A 20,861-nucleotide genomic window follows, 5' to 3' on the forward strand; every position below is an offset into this window, starting at 1 on the left:
AACAGGAAGAATGCCCATGCCCATCACAAAAGACACATACACCAAGGGTAATGTGAAACCCATCTAACACCAATTTATTCAAGGAACAGCAAAAAGCCAGAGGCAGTCTGACCACGACTCCTGCTACCACCTCATCCAGATACAGCCTCCAGAACACCCAGACCAAAAGAAGTAGACTTGGCCCCCTCCACGTTGATTTGGTAATGCTGAATTAATGTGTTGGGTGTAGCCCATGTGGCATCTCAGCAAACGTCCAAGAAAGGTACCCCCTGCTCTCATACCCAGAAGGCAGCCAGCCCACTCGTGGATCGACCCTGGGCCTGCCCTGCAGAACAGAGCTCTGCAGGCTCATAGGCCTGCAGAATCAAAGATTTAAATGACTGACTAATCGTTGGAGTGGAAGCCCAGCAACCACAATCACCCGACCCAAAGGTGACTATGAGATGATCAGTGAGACGAAATTACTCAGTCCAGGACAAATAATGTAAGACTGCCCACTTGATATCCAGCCAATGTCAAGCCTCCTCCTCAGGAGAGAACAAAGTAGAAAAGAAAGCCGGGAGAACCTCCTCCTGTTAACCAATAGAACCAAAAGGCGAATTTTGGCACAACTGAGAGGTCACAGCGCAGCACCAGCGCCTCCTCCTGAACCATCAGAAATGGAGGCCTATGCAAGAAGGCCCGATTTGCCCTATACACCAAGCCGAAGTGATGGCAATCGGGAAGGTAGTCTTCAGCGTCAACCACTTCACTCCAACTCCTCCAGGGGCTCAAATTGAGGCTTCTGAAACATGTACAGGACTAAAGGAAGGTCCCACGGGGATGCCCAACTGGGCCCACAGAGCGAGAATCTGCTACTCCTTTCAAGAGCCTTGAGACCAGAGTCCTCCCTCCCCGCCACAGGGGACCAGGAAACCCACAATGCCCGAATGGCCACCAAGTGAGAACAGAGATTAGAGACCGCCAACACCTTCTTCACCCTTCATGAAGAAATTGCCAAAATGGAAGGCCACACTCCAGTCCCAGGACATCCTCTGGGGAACACCAAGGCAGAACATTAGCCTAATGATGGCCATAGGACTTAAGTGTAGAGGACTGACGCGCCGTCTGGACTGTCCCAGCCACCGCAGCAGAAAGTCGTAATGCCTGGAGACCCCTGCTTTCAGTTTTCATCCCCCTCAATGGACTAGACAGGAGAAAGGGGCATTGAACACATGCAATTGAAATGGCATCTGGGTAACACCAAAGGAGAAGCTAACTGAATCCCCAGAAGGCCTGGGGTCCATCCCCACCGAGGCCAGTAAGGGACCACCAGGATAAACACCCCCGGAAACTATCTGATTCTGCTGATGACCCTCGGAATCAGTGAAATTGGAGAAAAGGCAGAACGGAACTATGGGGGCCAAGCCAAATAAAGAATGCCCACGCGCCGAGGGACAGTCGTCGAGCAAAACTGGCAAAGTTGAGAGTTGCAGGGGGAGTCAAAGAGGTCCATCCACGGATGCCTGAACCGCCAACACACCTCCTGAAAATATGTGGGACAAAGAAACATCTCCCCTGAGACTGTAAACACCCTGCCGAGCCAGTGCGCAGTCACATTGTCCACCCCCCCAGATATGGACCGCTCTCAAGGAGAGCAGGTCAGCCTCGACTCAGGTCCTGATGGACAAAGCCAGATCCTCCAGGGAGCGCCACCCCATATCCCCTAATGGCTGGTGTAAGCCAGAACCAAGGTGTTGTCTGTCTGATCCAGAACATCCTTCCCCTGCATCAAAGACCTGCAGACCACCAAAGCCCTTAGAACAACCGCCAACTCCTTCCAATTGGCGGGCCTCTCCTGGTCCTGAAGAGACCACCTTGCCTGATGAGAGAAGTCCAGGAGAGTCCCCCCCAGCCCAGGCTGCTGGCATCAGTTGTAAGAATGATCGGCAAGCCTGGGGGATAAGGGCACACCCCTCTGGAGATAGGACCGGACCAACCACCACCGGAGGGACTTACGAGGGGAGACACCACTAGGATCAGACAGTTGAACTGAAGGTATGCCGGTTCCCAATGGAACAGAAGATGATGCACCAACAGTCTCAAATGCAGCTGCGTCCAGGGGACCACAGAAAAACAGGAAGTCATGTGCCCCAGAAGACAAAGATTCCCTGGGCGAAGCACAATCCTTGTTAAAAACAGTATGCAGCAGACACTGGAGCCCAGGAGGCCCTGTCCAGTGGGAGACAAACCAGTCCCACCCTGGTGCAGAACTGTGCGCTGATGAACTTTAGAGTCTGAGAAGGGTACAAGTGAGATTTCAGAAGATTGAGCAATAAACCCCACCTGCACATGCCAGACAGGCATGTCGAAGATGGGCCAACGTGGAGCCAAGAACCGGCCTTGATCAACCAGTCATCCAAGTAAGAGTACACCTGAACTCCGGACAGGTGTAAGGAAGATTGGTGGCCACTGTGAAAGATCTGCAGGCTCTGCCACCAGCTCCCACCAAATTACTGATGCTCAGAGCAGGGCACAGAATCCCCTGGCCATAAAATTCCGATGGGGACACTCTGCTTGCACTTGGCTACAACACTCCATCTGCCATCACCCATAGCGCCGTATTCACCAGTTCTGGCAGGAACAAAAGAATTGCTGTGGGCTGGTTGGTTGGGAGCTTATACCTCCTGGGAGGGGTGGTGCCAGAAGAGGCCATCTTGAAAAGAAAAAAGTTCCAGTGAGCACGGAATGTACTCAAGGGTAACTACTGTGACGAGTAAGAGGGACATGGAGGTAATGTCTTATTCATTCTAATGCATGTTATATTACTATCAATGCATGTTGCATTCACTTCAATGTGTGTCATATTCATTTCAATGGGTGTCATATTCACGTCATTGCATGTCTCATTCATTCCAATCCATGTTATATTCATTCCAATGCATGCTACATTCACTTCAATGTGTGTCAAATAAATTACAATGGGTGTGGTATTCACTTCAATGTGTGTCATATTGATTTTAATGGTGTCATATTAACACAAATGCATGTCCTATTCATTTCAATGAATATCTTATTCATTCCAATGCATGTTATATGCATTTCAATGCATGTTTCATTCACTTCAATGTGTGTCATATTTATTTCAATGGGTGTCATATTCATTCCAATGCTTGTTTCATTCACTTCAATGTATGTCATATTCATTTCAAGGGGTGTCGTATTCATTCCAATGCATGTTATATTCATTTCAATGCATGTTACATTCACTTGAATGTGTGTCATATTAATTTCAATGGGTGTCATATTCATGCCAATGCATGTTCTATTCATTTCAATGCATGTTACATTCACTTCAATGTTTGTCCTATTCATTTGAATGGTTGTCGTATTCATCCCAATCCATGTCGTATTCCCTTCAACGTGGGTCATATCCATTTCAATGGCTTTCATATTCATTTCAATGCATATCCTATTCATGTCAATGCATGTCTTATTCATTCCAATGCATATTACATTCACTTCAATGTGTGTCATATACATTTCAACGGGTGTCATATTCATTTCGTTGCATGTCATATTCATTCCATTGCATGTCATATTGATTTCAATGGGTGTCATATTAATTAAAATTCATGTCCTATTAATTTCAATGCATGTTTTATTCATTCCAATGCATGTTATAATTACTTCAATGTGTGTCATATTCATTTCAATGGGTGTCATATTCATTCCATTGCATGTCATATTCACTTCAACCTGTGCCATATTCATTTCAATGGGTGTCATATTTATTCCAATGAATGTTACATTAATTCTAATGCCTGTTAGATTCACTTCAATGTGTGTGATATTCATTTCAATGGGTGTCATATTCATCCCAATCCATGTTGTATTAATTCCATTGCATGTCATTTTACCTTCAACGTGTGTCATATTAATTTCAATGTTTGTCATATTTATTTCAATGGGTGTCATATGCATTCCATTGCATGTCTACTCACTTCAATGTGTGTCATATTCATTTCAATGGGTTTCATATTCATGTCAATGGGTGTGATATGCATTCCAACACATGTCGTACTTTCTTCAATGTGTGTCATATTAATTTCAATGAGTGTCCTATTCATTTCAACGCATGTTTTATTCATTGAATTTCAATGTTTGTCACTCATTTCAATACGTCATACTCAATACATGTTAAGTCATATCAATGCATAGCTTACTCATTTCAATGCATGTTGTATTCATTTGAATATGTCATATTCATAACGGTGTAATTTTGACCTGAACAGCTTCCCATAAGTCCTTGGCACTTAAATTAAAGGTGCTGTTAAAACAAAGCTGGCCCTGTTTCTAGTGGGCACTTGGCACTCAGCCATCATGAATAATGTGGGTGACCTGATGCTGCTTCACAGGCTTGTGCCAAAGACGATGGGATGAAACGCTCATGCAGCTTTATGACTAGAAACATTAAAGCTCAACTGTGCTGAGGGTGCTTTGCAACAATGCCAACAATTGCTGTATAGATTTTTTGTTTCTCCGCAGCATAAGCAATAGCCCTGCAGGATTAAGAGACTGCATTGCATGAGGAATGGAATTCTTGGCTGGCCTTTGCCCGTGCACTTCGTCAATTTTTTGAAGATGTTATTAAATACATACTCACTCTGATGAGACAGTGTTTTTCGTTGTCAGCGTAGTAGCTTATCAGTCACCATACCGTAATCTAGTATGGCTTATATTAGAGATTGCCCTTTCACTAGGTGAATACGGCACCACTTACGATGGTTTGAAACAGAGGTGTAGAAGTTAAAATGTTACCTCTGGCTGCCGAGGGTCACATCAGCTGTCAGGAATTCACATGTGACCTTTGAACCTGCCTTAGCCACTGTAGAGCAGGTACTGCAGTTATCTGGAGACTGGTGCCGCTAAGGCACATGGATGCACTATTGTTTTGGCACTGACATTTATGAAAGGGGGTTCCATTTAGCAGACCCCCCTACCATCAGGAGAAAAGAAGTTAATTGGTGGTGGATGAGGCAGATTTTCAGAAGAAGAGAGTTGTGGGGAGGTTGGAGGAGGAGAACCATCTGCCCGAGGCAAACATCAGTGTTATCAACTGGTTATTCAAGAAGATTGAACAAACCTTATAGCTGGAAATGTTGTAAAAATAATTTCTTCATAGATTATAACAAAAGACATTATTTACTATTGTTCTGGTGATAAGGATAAACCATTGTATGTTAATGAAATCTATTCATTTGTCAATCGTTTTGTACCTCATCACACCCAGGTATCTTGTCACAGCTTTGCCAGCCAGTTAGCAGACTGAGTTACACACTGCTGTGGTCTACATTGAACATGCAAGTCATAGTTGTGATCTTTCGGCCAGGCTGATTTAATCTTTCATCATTTAGAGGTGGCTACATTGAGTACTATTGAATTGGATTATGCTATTTGTAGTGTTACAAATTGAAACATTGTGGTAGCATCGTTATATAAAAATAAATGCGATTTTTTGGAGTTTTTGGAAATAGTTGGTATTTTGAAAGGTAAACAATAGGGCGATTCACAACATATTTCCTGCTGTTTAAAATAAAAATATAAGGCATACGCACGTTTGTACTGTTATTGTTGCATGCACGTTTTTTCATTTGTACATATTCCTTAGCAATTCTTCTATCCATACATTTCAAAGCAAAACAATTATGCTAAAAAACACCCCTAAATAAAGTCATCAAATATATGGTGATTCCAGGAAGCAGTTAAATCTATTTTGACCTTTGTATGTAAATATATGCTGCTATACGTTTACAGCTCCCAATAAAACTGTTAAATCTATTTTCCCATATTTTAATATCACCCCAAATGTATTTTAAGCCTCTGCACAAGTCGTCGGGTTCTCATCAAGTTGCTTAAAAATCTCTACACACGTTCACAGAGAGCCCCCTGAATAATGTGTGTTAACTTGAAAAATGGTGTTGTGAAATAAAAATTAAAATAAAACACATTAAAACAGTGCACATTACATTGAAATAGTAGAAATGCACAAATCATAGAAAAAGATTCCAAATCTTAAGTAAATATAATTCTTGCTTCACATGATGCAAAACATAACCTTTACCAATATAATTAATTCACACATTGGTGTGTCGGAAAAGTATTTGTGAGATGGAATATCATGCAGTGGGTCCCTTGATGGCGTTATATTTAGAACTTCACTTTCTCACATCTTTTTTCCTGTTCATCCTCAAGGCCGGAAGAGGAGACTGAGAAATCAGAATGGAGAAGGCACATTTGATGTAGGTGCATACCAAATGAAAGGCTTGCTCTTGTGCATTTCCGCCAAGCAGAATAGCCCTAAAGCTTAAAGCAGATGTATTCATGAAATATTTACCAAAGACACACAACAGTGCCAAGCAGAAATCACTCCTTTAGTGCAGTTCTATCTAAACCTTTGCTGACTTTTCATGGCCTGTAACAGGCTTCTTCTGAACAATCAGGCTGATAACACCTGGAATACTTACCAGTAATCCTCATTACATGAGTCCTAGAATGGCTACTTACAGCCTTATCAGTAGGGCCTGAACCAGGTTTAGGAAACAGGGAAGCACAATAGCTCTTTACATTTAACCCAAACATGTTTAGCCCCTCCCCATGCCTTGAGTATGAAATGCCTCACTAATCACCAACCTTCTGTTACAAGTACCAAAGTAGCAACACAACCGAAGGGTGGAAGAGGGGTTCTCGCGGACTGTGACACAGGGCTGTAGAGGGAAGTTAAATAAAGTTTACCCTAAGTAGCAGGAGCCCTAAAACTTCATTTTAGGGCATTGGGTGGCAAAATCCTGATGTTAGTTCACAAAGTGTGAATAATTATAATACCTAAAATATTTACCCTTCAATTGCCCATAGTACTGATAGTAGGAGAAAGATATTGGCAAAACCGGAACCCTGAGATGAATAAAAATGCATCAATATGTATATGCATTACATTAGAATTTAAAACGCCCCACCCTAATGTCCCTAATTCCTATAACACTTGCCAGAAAGTTGAAGGGCAGCGTACCAACTGGGAAAGGGAAGCAATTAGTCTCTGTCAGAGTCAGGAAGCTTGAATTAGAAGTGATGGAGACAGCAACAGAACATGATGCAAGACAAAACTAAGCCTGGACAATCCCATCTGTAAATATGCCTAGCCACACCAAACGCATGCCAGCAAATCACAGGAGGCTAAGGTCACAGCGCACATACCAATCACAATTCCCCTAATACAAATGCCCAAAGTGCACAGCATGCTGGGGTTTGATTTGATGGACCACCTCTGCTGTTTGGAAATGCCACACAGACCTGAACACCTGAATCTCCTGTGATGGAATTCTAATTGCCTGTCGCTTTGTCCCTTTTCTACGTCACAGTCCTAACAGTATGAGGGTAAACATCAGTCATCCAACAACAATGATCCACTAGCAAGCGCCTGTTGCAAACACAAAACAGGCAACTAGATGATTGATAGAACAAGTATCAATTAAAGTCCAAATAGGAGCTTCTAATGTAAGCCAAACCACGACAGCTCAGCTGGCATTCCATAATAAAAGGCAGAAGTCTGATGCCAAACATAGCTAGTGAAGGAACACAGTTTAGTCAGTCAAACAAGGCTTTATCCGGCAATTTTTACCATCAGCATACACATTACGTCATTCACTAAGAAATAGAACCTTCAATTTGATATACATACTATAACATTAAAATCTCTGAGCTTAAAAATAAGATCAACCATTAGACATGTTCATCCTACGTAACCAGGCGTGATAGATGTATTTGGCAACAAAATAAACATCATTGGTTGAAGCAGTGGGCCAGCATAGTGCAACTGCTTCTCGGCTGCTTCTGACACTTTCTCTCTTAAACAATGGGATTAGGTATATTTTCCTAAGGGCACAATAGCATTCACAAAATAACAAGAAATGCATTACTTATTCGGGGGCCAGGCCACCTGATTGACATACCAATGGAGAGCCATCTGTCCAACCACACGTGAATGCTCCCACCTGTAGGTTGCCCAGTCTAAATATGACAAACAAGGTACGTGCATAATCAAAGTCTAAATCTATAATCTGAGAGAAGAGTCCCTGCGTTATTTACAAACAAGTTACATATTCAAATGTATTTAACCATTAAACCAAGTGAGCTTTCAGAACTGAACACCATTAAAAAATTTACAAAGTGTTTATTACAAATCTCATAAGGTATAAAAAAGAACCTTCCTACTATATCAGCTCCAAGATTAAAAAGTTGAACTGCCAACAATAGGTCTGAATCCTATAATACCCCCAAGCAAACAATATTTTCACAACACCAAAAAGTGACCCTTTCACCAAAGTGCCTCAAAACAAAACAAACGACAAATAAATCAAACATGCTGAAGCAAATACATTAATGATCTATGTCTACCTCAACCTCATCTAGTTTTAACATGGATCTAGAGAGTATGTAATTCATCATAGTACTCTGACAGCATTCTTAGCAAACCATCAAAATATTTATAATTTACTCACATTTAAGGATAGAGGTAATCAAACAACTCATATAGATTTCTAGTATTGAACAAACGGCACCTTAGGTTTTGGCTCTGTACACAGATTGCTTGTGGCTTCACCCTTCTTAAGGGATTTGTTGACATCTGTTGAGGCATTATATGTGGGAGAATTACAAGTTCATATTAGTCTGTTCACGGATGTACACCAGAGAGCTGGATCGGCAGAGGCCTCACCATCCTTCACAAGGCATCACGGCCAAGCACCCAACTGGACATTGCCACCATTGGCTCTTTTGAAAACCTATCCTGCCACTTCCCACTGTCCCCAATGGAAACAGTCACTTTTCATCTCATCCACAGACCACCCAAACCCAACACTTCCTTTGTCAAAGATTTCACAGACTTGGACACCTCCATGTCTCTCACGCATGCCAACAACATCATCCTCAGCGACTTCAACATCCCTGTCAACCCAGACCCAAATCAATGAAGACAGTTCTCCATGCCTACTTAACACACTGAACCTCACACAGCACAACTCAAAGAGAAGGTAATATCCTCGGCCTCACCATCACCATACTGCCTTTCCTTCATCACAGCTCTCCTATTCCACTTGACTGGTCGGACCATCTGGCAATCCCCTTTAAAAATAATCACACCACACCTCTTAAGCAAACCCATTGGAAACCAAGCAATCAAGCCTTATGATCCTTCAAGAACTTCCCAGTGCAGGCTCTCACAGAAGACCTCACCAAACTAAACCTAATATGGGCTGATATAGCTCTGATTAACCAGGACTGCAACTCGCTTCTCCAAGAACTCAACACCACTCTCACAAACAACATCAACCACCGTGCCCCAGTGAAATGGTGCACTCGCAAGCTTAAATCTTCAGCAATCTGGTACACTGAAGAACTCAACCTGAACAAATGAACCATCAGAAAACAAGAAAATAATTGGCATAAATCATGCAGCGCATCCGACCACACCCTGCTCAAATAACTTTGTGCTACACGCAGGCGACTGAGCAGCACGGCCAAGGCCAACTAGCAGTAGCCAAAATGAAAGCAGAGCCCTCTGTAAAGCCATCAAGCACTGCATCAATCCTCTGCCCGACCCACCCGTAGCACACTCCTTTGAAAAATCCAATGCCATCAAGTCTTTCTTTATCATCAGATCAACATGATCCGCAAACACATAGACACCAATGCCACAACTGACAGCACAGTACACATCCCATCTCGCAAAACCACAACTACCTGGATAACTTTCAAGACACTAACTATGGAAGACCTCACTTTCACCTTAGCATCCCTCAAGGCCACGATGTATACAGATGATATCCTCCCTGCCTCCTTACTCAAGAGCCTTCCAACTTAAGCACTCCTCCCTTACCTGACAATCATCAACAACTCCATAACTCAAGGCACCTTCCCCATGACCCTCAAGACCAGACAAATCCTCCCACTTCTTAAGATCTTAAGAAGCATTGCTGCTGCACCTTGTGCTGGACTGCACCAAGGTATGTCACCTAGCCCTAGCAATTGTGACTCCCTGGGTCATTCTTAGCGCGTTAGGCGCGGTAACCATTTAAAATCGATTCTTGGTTTGTTTGTGCACTACAATTCAAACGCTTGCGTTTGCTGCACATTGCAAATTTGGTAAAGTTGTGGCTGTCCTTCTGACTGAGCCTCAACCACTCGACCACCATTACAGCACACGAGGCTGAATCCATTCCAAGATGGCCGCCCGTGCCTTCTGAAGCCTCCCCTCCTCTGTGCTTCCTTCACCTGACCAGAGAAGACTGATGATTGGCTCTCCCACCCTGCTTCTACACCCATCAGTCGACGGGAGGCGCAAGCCATCCTTCCGGGAAAGGCCCTGAGGGCAAGGCCAACAACTGTCCAGAGACTGTCCTGAGCTGACCATAGCCCAGGACCATACCGCCTGCTCGTTTCTTATGAGGTTGTGAGTAATCCATATTTGTCATACCTACTCCACCTGCGCCCCTTACCTTGTCCACTCAATCTGCTCCCTTTATTACCTTACCGGTATCTGCTATGTGTCCCAGTCACTGCATTGGACGTTAAGGTTGCTTAAAACATTCGCAACAGTGCACCACCTTTAGTCGGACCTATGTACTCTACATTCTGGTAGACTTCTCTACTATCCCCTCTCCTCATAGACAAATCACATTTATGTGTTCGTTACTAATGCATTTGAACTTGTGCCTTTCTGCATTTTAATCGACTGCCTTTTTGGCTCCCTCTGCTAAGATCGAATCTAGGTATGTTTGGATTATGTATTTGAACTTGTGCCTCTCTGCATTTTAATCGACTGCCTTTTTGGCTCACTCTGCTAAAATCGAATCTAGGTATGTTTGGATTATGTATTTGAACTTGTGCCTCTCTGCATTTTAATCAACTGCCTTTTTGGCTCCCTCTGCTAAAATCGAATCTAGGTAGGTTTGGATTATGTATTTGAACTTGTGCCTCTCTGCATTTTAATCGACTGCCTTTTTGGCTCCATCTGCTAAAATCGAATCTAGGTATCTAGGTATCTAAGTATCTGTACCCTAATACACTGCTACCGCGGTCACTGCTGCCTTACTTTCTGTGCACGCCACTGCATCTACGGTGGTCATTGTTATTATTCTTTAACATTGTGTGCAATCGCCTACAACAGCACCTCTACCTCAACCACCCTTTTTGTAGATGTGGGCAGTACCCAATTACACCACCGCCTCCCTCCACTATACCAATCTTCACAACACCATGACTATGCCGGCCACTGCTCACCACACCAACCCTTACCTCAACAACCCAGCCTGATGGCTCCAACACTTTGCTTCCAGACCTTCACCAAACATACCATGTTTGATCACCCTGAGAAATGCCAGACTTGGCTCGCGACTCACACACGGCTCCTATCACTCTGTGCATCTTAACAAACAGCCTCTGACCTCCACCGCATCCACACACTTGAAAAACCCATCATCACCTCACCCTAACCTCCCTAACACTAGCAATATTAAGGGTGCATTAATCAATGTCAGATCACTCACGGCTCACGCTCTAGAAGTGGCTGACCTTATTCTTACCCTCGACCTAGACTTTATGGCTATCACCGAAACCTGGCTTCACGCAGCCTCTGGCCCACTACTCTCCCTTGCCATCCCTCCAGGTTACAACATTATCAGACACGATCGTAACTCTAACCAGTCCAAAGGGGGTGGCATTGCCATCATCCATAAAAATGCTCTAAACTTCCACCTCTCCTCTGTGCATCACTTTTCCTCTATGGAAGCACTGACAGCCAAACTAGCCGTCACTCCTAAACACTCTATCACCTTCCATCTACTTTACCGGCCACCTGGGCCGCTATCCACCTTCGCTGAGGACCTCTCCAACATCATCATTCATAACACCAAAACCAAATCCCAAGCCTTGATATTAGGGGACTTTAACCTGGGACTCACTGATCCAAATGACACTGCTGCCATGACTATTGATAATATGCTTATGAATGCAGAATTCATACAGCTTATCAACCAACCTACCCACGTTAAGGGCAAAACCCTCGACTGGCTAGCCTCCTACAATTGTCCTATCCATATCATCTCTAACCAACAGTATGCATGGACCGACCACAACTTAATTACGTTTAACATTCAGTCCATACCTGCCAGCCTCTCTCCTACCATTGCACTGGCTACTGCCACCCGCAATAAACGTGACATCACTTGTGACAGACTCCTCCCCTTCCTCCTCCCAGCTCTCAATGACCAGGTTCGCTCATGCTCCGACCTCACGGCTATGGTTGACACCTTTAACCTCGCTATGCAAAAAGTCTTAGATATCATCGCCCCATCCAAACTGAGAAAACCCAAACCTCGAGCCCACCTGAACTCTTGGTTCACACCCCAGCTCAGAACCCTGCGCAAAGAATAACGAATTGTGGAATTACATTGGAAAAGCAAAAAGTCTGCAGCCAACAAATCGTGCCTCCTCCTGGCCACCCTTAACTACAAGGAAGCCATATTCCAGGCTAAAAAAGACACTTACAATAAACGTATCGAACAAGCCAAATCCAACACCAAAGAATTGTTTAGAATCCTAAAAGAACTTGAAACCCCTGTCACTGCACCAGACACTTGCATCAAAGATAGCACTTGGTGTACCAAAATCCAAGAGGCTCTCCTCGGCAAGATTGCCACCCTCCAAATTAAAATCAATAACAAACAATCAATCCTTCAATCCAACCCACAACCCAACTCTATCCCCACCCTAAACCACCCCATCCCAGACTCTCTGACTCCTTTTAGCTTCTCTCCACTCTCCATTTCTGAAGTGGAAAAGATCATCACCAGCCTTAAACAGACCAATTGCCAAGGCGACCTCTGCCCGGCACCTATAATCAAGGAAGCAGCTCATGACCTAGCGCCATTCATTACTACGCTCATCAACTCTTCCTTTAGCTCTGGGATAGTACCTGACAATCTAAAGGACACGTGGGTCATCCCCCTATTGAAAAAACCTACCCTGGACGCTAGTATACCCACAAACTACAGGCCAATCACCACGGTCCCGTTTTTATTAAAAATCCTCGACCGTGCAGCATATCTACAAATTCAAGATTACCTTGAATCTAACAAACTCTTGGGACTTAGGCAATCTGGGTTCCGGCCACGTCACGGCACTGAAACTGCCCTCATAGATTTAAAAACACAGATTGAAGATCTAAAAGACAAAGGCAAACTTGCTCTCTTACTCCTCTTGGACCTCTCGGCGGCCTTTGATCTCGTCAATCATGAAATCCTCTGCCACCACCTTAAATCAGCTGCACACTTCTCCGATAAAGCTACAACCTGGATTAGCTCCTTTTTAGACAATAGATATATCCGCGTGTTCTCTCCACTAGCAGCCGCCCCACCTGCACCTGTCTCCTGTGGCGTGCCACAAGGATCTTGTGTTTCACCCACGTTGTATAACGTGTTCACCAAACCTCTCTTCGATATCTTGGACTATCTGGGTGTCTCTTACACCAACTACGCCGTCGACACCCAGATACTAATCCCTATCTCAGGTGACTACACGGCTGACTCCCTCGCTATCAATGTCATCTACCAGGTCATCAAGGCGTGGATGGCTCAACACGGACTCTGTCTTAATGATGAAAAGACTGAGCTCCTTATTCTTGGTTCGCCATAAAAACTTACCAAACTCGACCCTCCGTTCAAGTCCTTCATCATCGATGGGAATATTATCCCAACCGCCAAGGACACAAAAACCCTAGGGATCTACATTGACTCGACCCTATCCCTGACCAGACAAACTAACTCAGTCTCTTCCGCAGCGGCATATACCTGCAAGCTTATTACAGCCTGTCGCCCTTTCCTCTCCGCAACCAATTGTGTCACCCTGGCTAGAACTCTTGCATTATCCAAGATTGATTACTGCAATGCACTGTACCTAGGCACCAATTGCTGCAACCTAAACAAGTTACAAATTGTTCAAAACAATGCGATTAGAGCTGCCCTCAACATTCGCAGGCGCCAACACATATCCAACACCAGACGCAATGTTCGCTGGCTCTCAGTCCCACACCATATCTCCCTGAAAACCCTGGCTCTTACCCACAAATGCCTTCATAACCAAGCTCCCTGCTACCTGGCCAACCGATTTGCCCTCCACAACTCCATTAGACCCCGCAGAATGGCTCATTTAAACTGCCTTGAGGTTCCACGTTTCAATCTCCAAAGATCAGGTGGAATTAGCTTCCCTATCTTGGCAGCTAAACTCTGGAACACGCTTCCTAATGAGCTTAGAGCAGAACCCTCATTCCCGAGATTCAAACACCTTACGAAAACCTGGCTGGCCGCCCAGGACATTTAGCTCTGGGTTCTCTGCTTAATTTGTACATGTATATATAATCTGCTTGTCCTCTCATTGCTATTATTATACCTGTAAATTCTGTATTATACTTGTAAACTTTGTAATTATGGTTCTGTCTGTTTTTCTTATGTTGTAACTAAGTGATCCGCCCGGTTTCCCCTGGGCCTGGTGCGCTAACAAATAAATAAAATACAAATACGTATACAAGAAACCAACACTGGGCTGTGACAATATCAACAACTACCGCCCCATCACTCATCTTCCCTTTATAGGTAAGATGCTTGAGAAAGCAAGAGCCACACAACTCCTCCAACACATAGAAGCATTAACCTCCTTCAGTCCTTCCAATCTGGCTTCAGACCCAGATACATCACAGCAATGGCTACCACAAAGGTGATCAACGATGCCCTTAAAATCCTTGATGATGGCCATCTTTGTCTCCTAGTTCTCCTTGACCTCTCAGCAGCATTTGACACTAGACCACCGGACACTCACCTTAAATCTACACTTCTGCAAGGGGATCAGCAAGATCATCCTCAGCTCATTCAAATCCTACCTTGGGAGCTGCCAAAAGTTCGTACAAATTGATTCTTCCGCATCACCAACTTTACCCATCATCTGTAGGGTCTAACAAGGATCCCTCCTGTCCCCTTTGATCTTGAATCTTTACATGGAACCACTCGGAACCCTCCTCTCTCCACACAATATCCACATTCACCAATACGCAGTTAATTCGCAGATCTACCTCAGGATATCCTCCATTGAAGACATCCACAGGCTCAAGGCCTTCCTCACATTGATACAAACCTGAATGTCCAGTGCTTACCTGAAGCTCAATCCCTCCAAGACTGAATTCCTACTGCTGACCAACAACAGTGAAAACTCTGACATCCAGACCTGGCTCTCTGCTATGAACTTCAAGGGATTCACACCCCAGTGGGTCCCCTCTGCCAAGTCACTTGACTTCAATATCAACATACACCACAAGTTGAAACAGCACATAGCAAGGAAGAAACAAACAGCCTGGTACCAACTTTCTCTCCTGCAGAACATTAAGCCCTTCATCCCAGAAAACAACTTCAGATATGCTGTTCAAGTCTTGGTCCTCTCACACCTGGATGGTTGGAAGGCCTTCCGGTGACTACCCTGGCACCCCTGAAATGTGTCCCTCATGCTGCAGCAAGACTCATGAAAGGACTTCTCAAATTCAACCACATCATTCTGACCCTGAACGAACTGCACAGGCTCCCACTGCAAGCCTTTATCATCTTCAAATCCTGTTGCATCATCTACGAGGTTGTCATCCTGCAGTCCCCAAGCCACCTCATGGAGAAACTCAGCATCTTTGGAGGCCTGCGATCCACCAGAAGTAAGGAAATGTGCAGACTTGAATTGCAACAGTGCAGGAAGGAAAGAACCAGAAGACAGGCCTTCCCTGACTACGCTCCAAGACACTGGAAGCTCCTCCCTATCAACATCAGACATTCCCATCACTTCTACAGTTCTGGAAAGAGCTCAAGGCCTTACTTGTCAAGGAATGGATCCTCATTAGCACTCATTAACACCTAGGTCCACACACCCTGGACTTCCTACACTACCCGAGACTCAGTGATCTGCTCCCCAGTACCCAAGTGTGGAAGCTGAATGGGAACTGTGATGTATTATGCAGCCAGCCACCAAGCCAGGAAGCACTGAACCACAGTAGGATAGCACCCTGTGACAATGACCTTTGCATGACCCCTTGGATCAGGCAAGGGGCATAAAAAGCCCATGACACATAGAAACCCATAGTGACACATAGGTATAGACCCTTGTTAAAAACCAAGCTCCAGGGAAGGGATCACAGGCCTTTAAAACCCAGAATGAAACGAGTGTTTATGTGGGTGTTTGGAGATGGGGGCAGAATGAGTTTGAAGGGATTTGGTGAGAGGAGAGGAGGCAGACAGAGAAGAAGCTGGAGACATACAGGAGACAGTTTGAGGAAGAGGTGATGAGGAGATGCAGTGCTAAGGAGGAGGTGGCGAACAGAAAAGGAACTGAGGAGGAGGTGGGGAGAGAAGGAACTGAGGATGAATGGTTGAGAAAGATTTGAGGAGGTAAAAGAAGGATCTAAGTAGAGGAGGGTGAAAGAAGGATTTGAGTGTAGGAGGGTTAAAGGAGGACCACGGGAGAAAAAGCTATTGGACGAAAGTTTAAGGCAGAAAGGGGTGAAGACCACAGTGGGACGCCGATACCCCCACACCAATGGGGTGTGTGAGTGAAGCAGGAGGAGGGATGTGCACATGGCATAACCATTCAGTAGGTATGGCAGTGGTTAATGAGTAGTGACTGAGAGAGATAAGGTAGTGACAGGTCCCTTATGCATGAGCAGATGCCGGGGTTGCAAGTAGGAAAGTGAGACCACGCTTCAGGGCTGCAGACCAGGACTCCTGGGCAGGGAGGTAGTCAAGAGCACAGTGAACAGCGTATGGAACATTAACAGCTGGCTTCACTTCTGGTGGAAGCAGTGGTCTCTATGAATGGGTTGTCAAGCATGATAAAGAGCAGGAAGCTGCAACCACCAACCAAGTGCCCTGGACCAGGGCGACCAGCCTATCCATCGACTAGTGTCCAAGGAAAAGCTGGAAGACCAGCTATGAGAAGGACATGTTTTCACTGTAAAGACTGTGAGTGATGCCGGGGAGACACACAGAGAGACTTTGAGACACATTGAGTTTGAAACTTAATAACCCTAAGCAAGTAAAGCGATGGCCCTATGACTGTCTGGGTTATTTTAACTTTATCTGCCATTGTTAATAACTAGAATAAATAGTTTGTTTTACTTATTCCTCGTTTGTGTCCATAGTGGAGAACACTTGACCTTGCAAAAACCCTCAGATTGACACACTAAAGAGTTGTATATTGAATTTTATAACAACAAAGTGCTGTTTCTAATTAAAAGGGTACAAAATAAATCAATAGACAATTAGACAAATAATTGCTGGGAGAGAGAAAGAAAGTGTTGCTTGAGCTGCATATGGTAAATGGAATAAGAGGTGCAGACCTAAGAGGAATAGGTAACATCTTTCAATTCTCGGGAGCTAAAATTTAAAAAAGAGTGAACATGAGACTGGACACATGGAGGATTAGGAACTACAGTTGCTCTTCCAGACAAGTACTTATCCTGGAAACATCAGAGCTTGCATCCCATGGCAAATTTAAAGCATCATCAAACCTGTCCAAGATGTTCAAGGACTCAATTATCCAAGGAAATCTTTTGTCTTATCCCATCAAGGCAAGTCACAACTTTGACAAGCCAGAATACTTCCCATACTTTGTTAAAACAACTGAATATTAGTGATTAACAAACAAAGAGGCCTATTTCTTAAAACACGAAAATAATGGAAATATAATAATCTTCTCTTGTAGACACAGGAAGAATCATGTTACAGTGGAGTGGCATATTGGAAGGAAAGTTACGCCCACAGTGCCTAGGGGCCTGGTGTCTTGAAGGATGTGGGCCATTCACCTTTCTTACAACCTGAAAAAGAGAATTTTCAAACCTAAACTGCACACACCTTTATTGAAACCTCAGTGGTCTTCAATCTACACATGGAGCCACTGGGAACCCTCCTAGCCACACAAAACATCAATCAATATGCTGATAAAACACAGCTATTCCTCAAGATCGACTCCATCAAGGACATCCACAGGCTCAAAACCTGCCTCTCGATGTTCCAGTGTTGGATGTCCAGTGCGCACTTGAAGCTCAAACCCTCCAAGACTGAATTCCTACTCCTCACCAACACCGAACACCCAGACACGCAAGCCTGGCTATCTTAGATAATAAAGAAATGTTCTCACCTATAGTTACAAAGATCTTTTAAAGAAGGTATAATCCCAGAGAACATCAAAACCGTCACTGTGACCCCATTGCTAAAAAAAAACTAGGACTAGATCCCAAGGAACCTAACAACTTGCGGCCAATAACAAACTGCAATTTTCTCCTCAAAATCATGGACAAGGTTGCGACTGCTGACTTAAGTGCCGCATTTGATTTGTTGGACCACAAGCAACTCCAGTGGCTCCTTGATAAAGTGGCTAACTACTCCTCAGTTGCTATTAAATGGCTGACTTCCTTCATCTCTGTGAGAAAATCCAAAATCCATTGGGGAGATACATTTTCCGCGAAATTTCCTACTGAATGTGGCATCCATCAAGGCGCTTGTCTCTCCCCGCTATTGTTCAACCTATACCTGAGTTGTCTCTGTATTGTGCTAGAAAGTATTGGAGCATTTTTCACCAACTACTCTGATGACACTCAGGTGGTGGTTGAACTTAGTGGGAGTTACAGCCATGACTGCACAAACTTAGGAAACATATATAACATCTTTGAGGCATGGATGCTGACAAACTGGATGTGCCTAAATGCAAAGAAGACTGAGTTTATGATCCTTGGCTCTACCCATGCAAGGCCTAAACTCAGTCCCCAGTACAAGTCTTTTAACATCAAGGATTCGGCTATCCCAGTTAGAGATGAAGTGAAAACTCTAAGCATGACCTTGGAAGCGTCACTAGGTGCTGAGGCCCAGGTAATGCACCTACAAAAGAACTGCCACTACTACAATCGCCTACTTAGGTCCATTAGACTGTATTTAAGCAAAGAGAATACAGCAACCATTGCAAGAGCCATTATTTTATCACGGCTGGACTACGGAAATGCTTTGATGCTTGGCGCAAGTAAAAGCTGCATGGCCAAGTGCCAAACATTTCAAACAATTCTGTCAGAATAATTAAAAAAAGCCCATATAGAGAGCATCTTACCAAAGACCGAACTGAACTTCACTGGCTGGCAGTTGAAGAAAGAATCATTTTTAAGAGCATGACCTTGGCACACAGATGCTTATTTTGGACAGGCTCCAGGTTATCTTAAATAAAGGATCACCTTATACACACCTAGAAGATCCCTAAAATCAGAAGGAAAGAACCAGATAAAAAGCACCCCGTTCAAATGCTCACAGGGCATGGGCAGAGCTTTCCCAGTCAGAGTAGCCCTTATATGGAACAAAATCCCTGTCAAGCTAAGACGAGAAAGGAACTACCACAGCTTCAGAAAAAAGCTGAAGACACACTTATTTAAATGAACTCACAATCCAGTCCAAACTTGAAAATAATTGAAAATTTCCCTAAGAATTTTTGTCTTGTTTTGTCTTGTTCATCTTGTATTCCCTGTTGCGTCCTGATGCCTGCGGGCTTCAGCGCAGTGAAAACCAATAAATAAATAAATAAATAAATAAATAACCATGAACCATGAGGGCTTCACACCTGAGCTCACTTCCTGCGCCAAGTCCCTCGGGTTCCACATTGACAAACACCTCTCCTTCAAGACACAAATAGCTAAGAAATAAACTCAGACAGCTTGGTATCAGCCCTCCCTCTTGCGGAAAGTCAAGCCCTTCTTCCCTACGGATAGCTTTAGATACACCATTCAAGCACTGGTCCTATCCCACCCAGATGGGGGCAATGCCCTCCTCAAAGGTCTCCTTTCATCCTCCCTTGTACCCCATGGAAGTTTATTATACGCGGGTGCACGCCTTATCAAAGGTCTATGCAGATACAACCGCATCACCCCAGCCCTCATCGACCTTCACTGGCTCTCACTGCACGCACAAATCACCTTCAAGTGTTGCTGCATCATTTATAAGGCAGTCGATTGGCCCATGGCGATTGACTGGTCGCCTGCAGCACAATTGTTGTTTTAGTTATTTGTTTTAATTACACTTTCATTTCCGTGTACACCGCTTGGGTGGAGGGTGCCTGGCCTCATTCGACACACTGGAGCATTGCTAAGCAACAGTGTCTGTCTTTCTTGAATCACGTTCATTGAAGGATGCAGTCTTTCCTTGTTGCTCACATGCAGCTGGCTGGCAACACCCATTTCAGGGCTTATCTTCTCACGCTACCATAGTCCCATGGATGTTCGGGTAGGCTGTTGCCCCTGATTTTTAAACTTAATTGGTTTATTTTTTATGCACTTCATTTAATTTGATTCAGTTCCTTTTAGGCTCTGGTTACTTCGACCAGGCCATGGCGGTTGACTGGTCGCCTGCAGCACGATTGTTGTTTTAGTTATTTGTTTTAATGACAATTTAATTTCCTTGTACGCCACTTGGGCGGCGGGTGCCTGGCCTCATTCAGCACGCTGCAGCGTTGCTAAGCAGCAGTGTCTGTCTTTTTTTAATCACGTTCATTGAAGGATGCAGTCTTTCCTTGTTGCTCACATGCAGCTGGCTGGGAACACCCATTTCAGGGCTTATCTTCTCACGCTACCATAGTCCCATGGATGTTCGGGTAGGCTGTTGCCCCTGATTTTTAAACTTAATTGGTTTATTTTTTATGCACTTCATTTAATTTGATTCAGTTCCTTTTAGGCTCTGGTTACTTCGACCAGGCCATGGCGGTTGACTGGT

The sequence above is a fragment of the Ambystoma mexicanum genome, chromosome 10 (genome assembly GCF_040938575.1).
Source record: "Ambystoma mexicanum isolate Mex_15411 chromosome 10, UKY_AmexF1_1, whole genome shotgun sequence".
Lineage (NCBI taxonomy): Eukaryota > Metazoa > Chordata > Amphibia > Caudata > Ambystomatidae > Ambystoma > Ambystoma mexicanum.